Source organism: Brassica oleracea, chromosome C7 (assembly GCF_000695525.1).
Source record: "Brassica oleracea var. oleracea cultivar TO1000 chromosome C7, BOL, whole genome shotgun sequence".
Classification (NCBI taxonomy): domain Eukaryota; kingdom Viridiplantae; phylum Streptophyta; class Magnoliopsida; order Brassicales; family Brassicaceae; genus Brassica; species Brassica oleracea.
In genome coordinates this window covers 35,140,582-35,148,747 of record NC_027754.1, presented here as the reverse complement: position 1 = coordinate 35,148,747, position 8,166 = coordinate 35,140,582, and the positions used below count along the sequence as shown (strand labels likewise).

At 39.4% G+C, this 8,166-nt stretch overlaps 1 pseudogene; it reads left to right on the top strand.

Moving 5' to 3' along the window:
* LOC106304489 overlaps positions 1 to 5,318 on the top strand; it is an 8,880-nt pseudogene extending 3,562 nt beyond the window's left edge.
* The last annotated feature ends 2,848 nt before the right edge of the window (positions 5,319 to 8,166 follow it).

Below are 8,166 nucleotides of genomic sequence, written 5' to 3'. Positions count from 1 at the left end.
TTGAACCTCCAATACACATGGGTCATGACAATTTGTTGGATCTGAGATGTTGAGTTGAACTCCAACTCCTTCTCTTTAAGTACATGACCTCCTTCTTGTATCCATCACACCAAAGTCTCCTCCTTTCTTCATGCTTGAGAGTCGCCACCTTCTTGGAAGCTCTCTTCTTGGATAGAGAAAGAGAACCACTTGTACAAGGTAGTTTTGAAGCTTGGCTAGGCAAACTACTCCATAAACTTTTGCTTTCAAGTGGTTTCTTCACCATATTTGACAGGGGAAAAGAGATTGAAAACTTTGGAAAACAATAGACCGCTAGATAAAAGAGTGTGCTCAAGAATCTTCAAGACAAATGAGTGGTAGACTGAACTGGTTGAGCTTGATGAGGGTTCTTGAGGCTTAGAAACTTGTATACACCTTGCCTTAGAGCTGGTTGTGGGTTCTTCCTTCTTGGAAAACCTTTGGACCGCTGGACAAAAGGTTGTACCAGACTCAGACTCAGATGAACTGAGAATGAATTAGATTTGCGGAAGCTTTTGTGAGGTTCAGGAGCTTAAAGCTTTGATACCATGTAAGAAAAGATGATTAATATGAGAGTAAAAGACAATGAGGAACATAGTAAACAGAGAGATAAGTGATGAAGAGTAAATTAAGTTGAGAATAAGAGAGTATGAGTATCAAGAAATTATAGAGATTGACAGTAACCAAGAGAGAAGAGAATGGTGAAGAAGAAAGGAGAACTCCCCTCTTTCAGCTTGGATTATAATTGATTACAATGAGAGCTCTTTAAAAAGAAGAAGACAAAGAGAGATAGATCTGGATTCAAAATGAATGGTTGGGATGGAAAGATCTGAATTAATTTGAATTGGATGGCTGAGATGCAGGAGAGCTTCCAATGTGATAGTGACAGCTCCTAACAGCCATCTCTCTTCTCTCCAACATGTTATTTTAATCCCCACTTGTCCAGCCTCTCGCTCCAAAGGTCAGAACCTAATTTGAATTTAAATTTATCTCTCAAGTTGAAGTTGCACGAATTTCACTCTTAGGCACTCAAGTCTGGCAATCAAGTCTCAAGTCTGGTAGTTTACTTCTCAAGTCTGGCAGATTAATTCTCAAATCTAACATCTTAATTCTGCTTTATGCCAACACTTATGACCATATCTATATGTTAGGAACCATAATAAGTGCAAGAACCTAATGTAATTTATATAAGAACTGGCGTAAGTAAATAAAATCTTTACGTGAAATTTATGTTGAGTGTATAATTGTTCTTTTCATAAGGAAGAAAAAAATCTAATGGATCTTTCTTTTTTGTACACATTGGGTGATTAACAGAAAATTGTAGCTATGCTTTATGTGGCTAGTGCATCTTGGGTGATCTGTTTCCTTGGTAAGTCTTTTACACCTTGTTACTTTCCATTTTCTATATAGCTAGTATTTATGTAAATTTGTGGATGGGTGTTGATATTTATATACAAAACAGAAGGATATTGTTGGACAAGAACAGGGGAGAGACAAGCAGCACGAATGAGAGAGAGATACTTAAAAGCAGTGTTAAGACAAGATGTGGCTTACTTTGATCTTAACATTACAAGCACATCTGATGTTATCGCTACTGTCTCTAGTGACAGCCTCGTCATCCAAGACGTCCTCGGTGAAAAGGTCTCAACTTTCTATCTATATCTCTGCATTCTAAATATGTTTTTGTTTTGTTTTTAAACCGTTTTTTAATTTAAACAGTTACCGAACTTTTTGATGAATGCAACTGCGTTTGTCGCAAGCTACGTAGTGGGTTTCATCATGCTGTGGAGACTCACACTCGTAGGCTTCCCGTTCATTGTTCTTCTTTTGATCCCTGGACTCTTGTACGGACGATCCCTCATCGGCTTATCGAGGAAGATACGCGAAGAGTACAACGAAGCTGGTTCTATTGCCGAGCAAGCCATCTCTTTGGTGCGAACCGTCTACGCATTTGGCAGTGAGACTAAGTTGATAGCTAAATTCTCAGTTGCTCTTCAAGGCTCGGTGAAACTAGGGCTGAGACAAGGGATAGTTAAAGGAATCTCCCTTGGGAGTAATAGTATCAACTACGCCATTTGGGGGTTCATGACTTGGTATGGAAGTCGGATGGTTATGTACCATGGCGCCAAAGGCGGTACTATCTTTGCAGTCATTATATGCATTACCTTTGGCGGCGCGTAAGTAACTAACTAGGTTTAAGGTTCTTAAATTTTCTTGACATAAAAGAAACCATATTTTAGTTTTGATATTTGGTATCTTACATCTTTCAGATCACTTGGTCGAGGTTTGTCGAATCTCAAATGTTTTTCAGAGGCAGTTGTAGCAGGGGAAAGGATTACCAAAGTAATAAAAAGAGTTCCTGATAGATATTGATTCGGACAACATGGAAGGTCAAATTCTAGAGAACATTAAAGGAGAAGTCCACTTTAACCATGTGAAGTTCATGTATCCGTCTAGACCTGAAACCCCAATTTTTGACGATTTATGTTTGAGAATTCCATCTGGAAAAACTGTGGCTCTGGTTGGTGGAAGCGGGTCAGGAAAATCGACTATGATATCTCTTTTGCAGAGGTTCTATGACCCAGTCGCAGGAGAGGTTCTCATAGATGAGGTGCCCATTAATAAGCTGCAGGTGAAGTGGTTGAGGTCGCAAATGGGTCTAGTTAGTCAAGAGCCAGTGCTATTCGCAACATCGATAAATGAAAACATATTGTTTGGAAAAGAAGATGCATCCATGGATGAAGTAGTGGAAGCTGCAAAGGCCTCAAATGCTCATACTTTTATCTCTCAGTTCCCACAAGGTTACAAAACTCAGGTATTTTTTGGATTAAACTTACACTTTTAAGACCAAACCGGTTATGTTTTGAATGAACTAAGCCGTATACTTGTTTTTTTTTTCTTAACACAAAAAGGTTGGAGAGAGAGGAGTGCAAATGTCAGGAGGTCAGAAGCAGAGGATCGCAATTGCACGTGCAATAATTAAATCACCAAAAATTCTCCTTTTAGACGAGGCAACAAGTGCATTGGACTCAGAATCAGAAAGGATAGTCCAAGAAGCCTTGGACAAGGCCTCTCTTGGTCGTACAACTATTTTTATTGCCCACCGCCTCTCTACTATTCGTAATGCTGATATTATTTGTGTAGTCCATAATGGTCGCATAGTAGAAACTGGATCACATGAAGAGCTCATGGAGAATTTGGATGGTCACTATACTTCTCTAGTTCGCTTGCAACAGATGGAGAATGAAGAATCTGATGTTAACATCAGCGTAAGGGTGCAAGGGGGTCAATTATCGATTTTGAGCAAAGATTTGAAGTATACTCCAAAACTCTCTATTGATAGCGGGTCTAACTTGTTAACGAAATCAAGCACTGATTCGAATACTCCTGGTTTGATACCTAAGGACAAGAAGCCGCCTGTACCATCGTTTAAGAGATTAATGGCAATGAATAGACCAGAGTGGAAACATGCATTGTCTGGTTGCTCAAGCGCAGCTTTATATGGGGCCGTACAACCAATAAAATCATATATTACAGGATCAATGGTGTCAGTGTATTTCCTAACGAGTCATGACGAGATCAGGGAGAAAACAAGGATCTATGTGTTGGCTTTTGTTGGTCTAGCTCTGTTCCTTTTCTTGATTAGTATTGTTCAACATTATTGTTTTGCTTACATGGGCGAATACCTGACAAAACGTATCCGAGAAAATATGCTCACAAAGATATTGACCTTTGAAGTCAATTGGTTCGATGAAGACGAGAACTCCAATGGTGCAGTTTGCTCAACACTTGCAAAAGAAGCTAACTTGGTATGTCTTTACCTTATTAATTTATAGTTAGTGAAACATACAAGTTCTTGATTTTGTAATGTTTTGTTGTTATAGGTGAGATCTCTGATTGGTGAACGGTTGTCATTGTTAGTACAAACCATATCGGGAGTGGCTATAGCTTGCACACTTGGTTTGGTCATCGCTTGGCGATTAGCCATTGTGATGATTGCAATGCAGCCAGTGGTTGTTGCATGCTTCTACATTCAACGCATTCTGCTCAAAAGCATGTCCAAAAAAGCAATTAAAGCCCAAGATGTGACTAGAAAACTAGCTGCGGAAGCTGTCTCCAATATCCGGACCATCATAGCTTTCTCCTCACAGGAACGGATCTTGAAGTTACTCGAAAGGGTCCAAGAGGGTCCGCGGAGAGAAAGCGTTCGCCAGTCATGGTTAGCATGGATTGTGCTGGGGACTTCCCGAAGCCTTTTATCGTGCACTACGGTTTTGAACTACTGGTATGGTGGACGACTAATAGCGGATGGAAAAATCGTGGCAAAAGAATTCTTTGAGATGTTTATGATCTTTGTGAGTACTGGCCGGGCTATTGCAGACGCTGGGACCATGACCACCGATCTAGCCAAGGGCTCGGATGCAGTTGCGTCTGTGTTTGCAGTGTTAGATCGATGTACAACCATTGAGCCGGAGGACCCAAACGGGTATCTTCCAAAAAAGATAAAGGGACTAATCAGGTTTGTCAATGTTGACTTCGCTTATCCCACCCGACCAAATGTGGTTATATTAAAGAAGGAAAGTCGACCGCTATTGTAGGTCCAAGTGGGTCAGGTAAGTCGACAATAATAAGCTTGATCGAGCGGTTCTATGACCCGTTAAAGGGTTGTGTGGAAATAGATGGCCGTGATCTGAAGTCGTACCATTTGAGGTCGCTTCGTCAACATATAGCTTTGGTTAGCCAAGAGCCAGCGTTATTCGCCGGTACTATCCGCGAAAACATAATGTACGGCGCAGCATCTGAAAACATCGACGAGTCGGAGATCATCGAGGCGGCAAAGGCAGCGAACGCTCACGAGTTCATCACATCACTATCAAACGGCTACGACACGAACTGCGGGGACAGCTATCGGGTGGGCAAAAACAGAGGATTGCTATAGCTCGTGCGGTTTTGAAGAACCCGTCCGTGCTGCTCCTGGATGAAGCCACGAGCGCTTTGGACAGCCAGTCTGAGCGAATGGTCCAGGACGCACTCGAGCGAGTGATGGTCGGGAGGACGAGCGTCGTGATCGCGCATAGACTTAGCACGATCCAGAACTGCAACGTGATCGCAGTTTTGGACAAAGGGAAAGTAGTTGAATGTGGAGACTACTCGTCCTTGTTGGCAAAGGGTCCTACAGGAGCTTACTTCTCATTGGTCAGTCTCCAAAGAAATCTCTGTTGACTGTCAAAGATGCCGTTTTGCTTTTTCTCCAAAACAGAAAGAAGATAAAGTAAAAGAAAGAAGATGAAGATGAAGAGCAGGGAAACCACAAAGATATTTTTTCTCTTGCAAGTCTTGCATTCAATTATAAGTTTTGTAGCTGTTAATGTAAAGAAAACCATGGCTCGGCATCAAAGATTTCAAGATATTGAAATAGAAAAATGTAATGTGTTGAAGACACAAGAGGACTAGTGTTTGCTTCATCATTGCGCATTTAGTAAAATATCTATAGTAAGTGGTTACTTATATCCTCAGATGCGAAAGTAGATGTCTTACCATTTTGGAACCAGAGTAAATCAATCTTCCCTGAAGCAACTCATAGGTAAGATACTCTTTAACTAAGACACCACCATATCCTGCCAAAAAAAAACAATATTGTAAACATGAAAGATTGCAGAAAAAATGTAAGATATTACTCACTCTCACAAGTCATGTTAGCAGATACTACACAGCTAAGTAAGAGATGGTTTTCTGATCATCACTACCATCTTCACCATTTATAAAATTTAACAAGAAATACATGTCTACATTCTTTCAGGATGAGAATTCCAACTAAAAAGAGGCAGACCTTATATATATGATTATGTAATTTCCTGACTATATAAAGTATCATCGATAAAATTGGATGCTCCATAGATTACAAAAGTCTTAACTATAGAAAGGCTGCTTCAACTTGTCTAAAAGGGATCAGGTAGGTATATATGTGATTGATGGCTTCTATTTTTCTTAATTTTAAGATTCTTGAAAGCGTTTTCTGATGTCTGTTATATGGTTAGACTAACAGATATCAACCAAGCTGTAGGATCACTGGAGTAATAAATACGAAATTAAAAGCTTTTAGTTACAGTATCTTGATATCATTTCGTGAAAGTTCAATTTTAAAATGAGCAAATAATTTGTAAGGGTCAACATACCTGGTCTACTTGGAGAAGTAAGCTATCAGTTTACATTTTTTATAAATTAGTTTACCATTCAAGAACATCCCATGTTTATCATCACAATAGATGAGCTAGGGTCCGAACCACTATCTTTCTTCCTTCATCTCATCCCATAATTATAATACATTATCCATATCACTCCACCTATAAAACTCATCTCCATAGTTGGTTCACAACCTATATTTATCATCTTAGTTTATGGCTTAAAAATATCTTCCCATGTTCCTAGAATTCGCATAAAGGCATGGTATATGTGTATTGTTGAGAAAAATCCGTTCTTTGCCTCTTTTGTTTTTTTTAGCCATCCATGGAGGTTTGATGAGAGTTGTAAGCTAAAATGTGTGGGTTCATCCATTTCTACTCTTCCATTGCATTAATCAAATTAATCGCCTCAAAATGAGACACAAACGTATCTTTGGCAAGAGTGTGAACCACCGCATTGTACACATTTTTATATGGCTCTATACACTTTTTTCATTCGGTAGAGAAGTCGAAGCACCTTATTCAAGTTACCTTCTTTCGAATAGCAAGATATCAGATTCGAATAAGACACTACATCATGCTTAACTTCTATATTTCCCATCTCCATCTAGACTCGTTCAGCTTCATGTGGGCTACCTATCACATAATACCATCCATTGAGAACAATGTTGAAACTTTTGGCGTCAAACAGATATGTATCCTTGTTACAGTTACAAAATACATGCGGTAATGATCCTTCGTATACACAGTTATTTTATAAGGTCATATAAACATTTTAAGGGCATTACTATTTTCAGCAATAAGCAAATCATGAGTATTACTTACAACCTTGCTTGATTCAATAAGGGGAAATGTGTATGTTCTGCTACATACAACATTAAAACATGAAGCTAATAAGTGTAGTAAAATAACTAAGAAGCCCTTATAAACAAAAATGTTAGCAAATAGTTTTATATGGTTACCGTAATGGTTACATATAGATGAAGAACTCCTTCATTCTCTTGAAGTTTATTCAAATATGATACTACTTGACGATGGTTCCTAATAAATATTGGAGAAAGCTCTTTGTACCAAAGTACCAAATATTTCAAAAGTTATGCAGTTATAAATTTAAGTATGTTTAATAATAATTATTTTTATCTCAAATAAATTAATAAAAATATTAATGCTTTCTGAATTTATTTATATTCATTAGTTCTAAGTCAAAATGGTCTTATCACATAAAAACAAGGATAGTTCTCAAATTTATTTAAAGACATTGTTGTAAGCCCCGATCCGCCCACCAGCTAATGGGCCACGCACGCTCGCTCACTCGGCCCAGGTGGACCCCATCCCGTTCCAGCATTCGGTCCGTTATTTTTTTAAATCTTGAAAGTCTTATTTATTAACAAAGCAATCACCACCCGACCTTTCTCCGTACTAGGCCTCACTCGCACGGTATCGCGAATCACTTCCGGATAGGTCACCCATCTTTTCACTACTCTAGCCCAAGCACGCTTAACTCTGGAGTTCTAAACGGATATGTGACGGAAAAAGTAAGTTAACTTTGGTGACATAGGTAGTCAAATCAATCCTCTTAAGCCTTTCATATTTCACAACTCGGGATGTTACAATTCACTCCATCTCAAAGAACGCAACGTCTTCGTTGCGTCCCATGACAGGTCTCAAAACGCATTTCCGGCCAGAACCGAGATGGCTAACCAACTATGATACCACTTATAACGCCCCGACCTGTCCATGGCTAATGGACCACCCACGCCCGCTCACTCGGCCCGGGTGATCTCTATCATGTTCCAGCGGTCGGTCCATTAATTTTTCTAAAGCTCGAAAGTCTTGTTTACTAACCCTGCAACCACCACCTGACATTTCCCCGTACTTTGACATTACTTGCACGGTATTGCTAATCACTTCCGATAGGTCATGATATTCCGTGTTTTTAACGGTTTTAAACTCGTTTTGGAGCAAT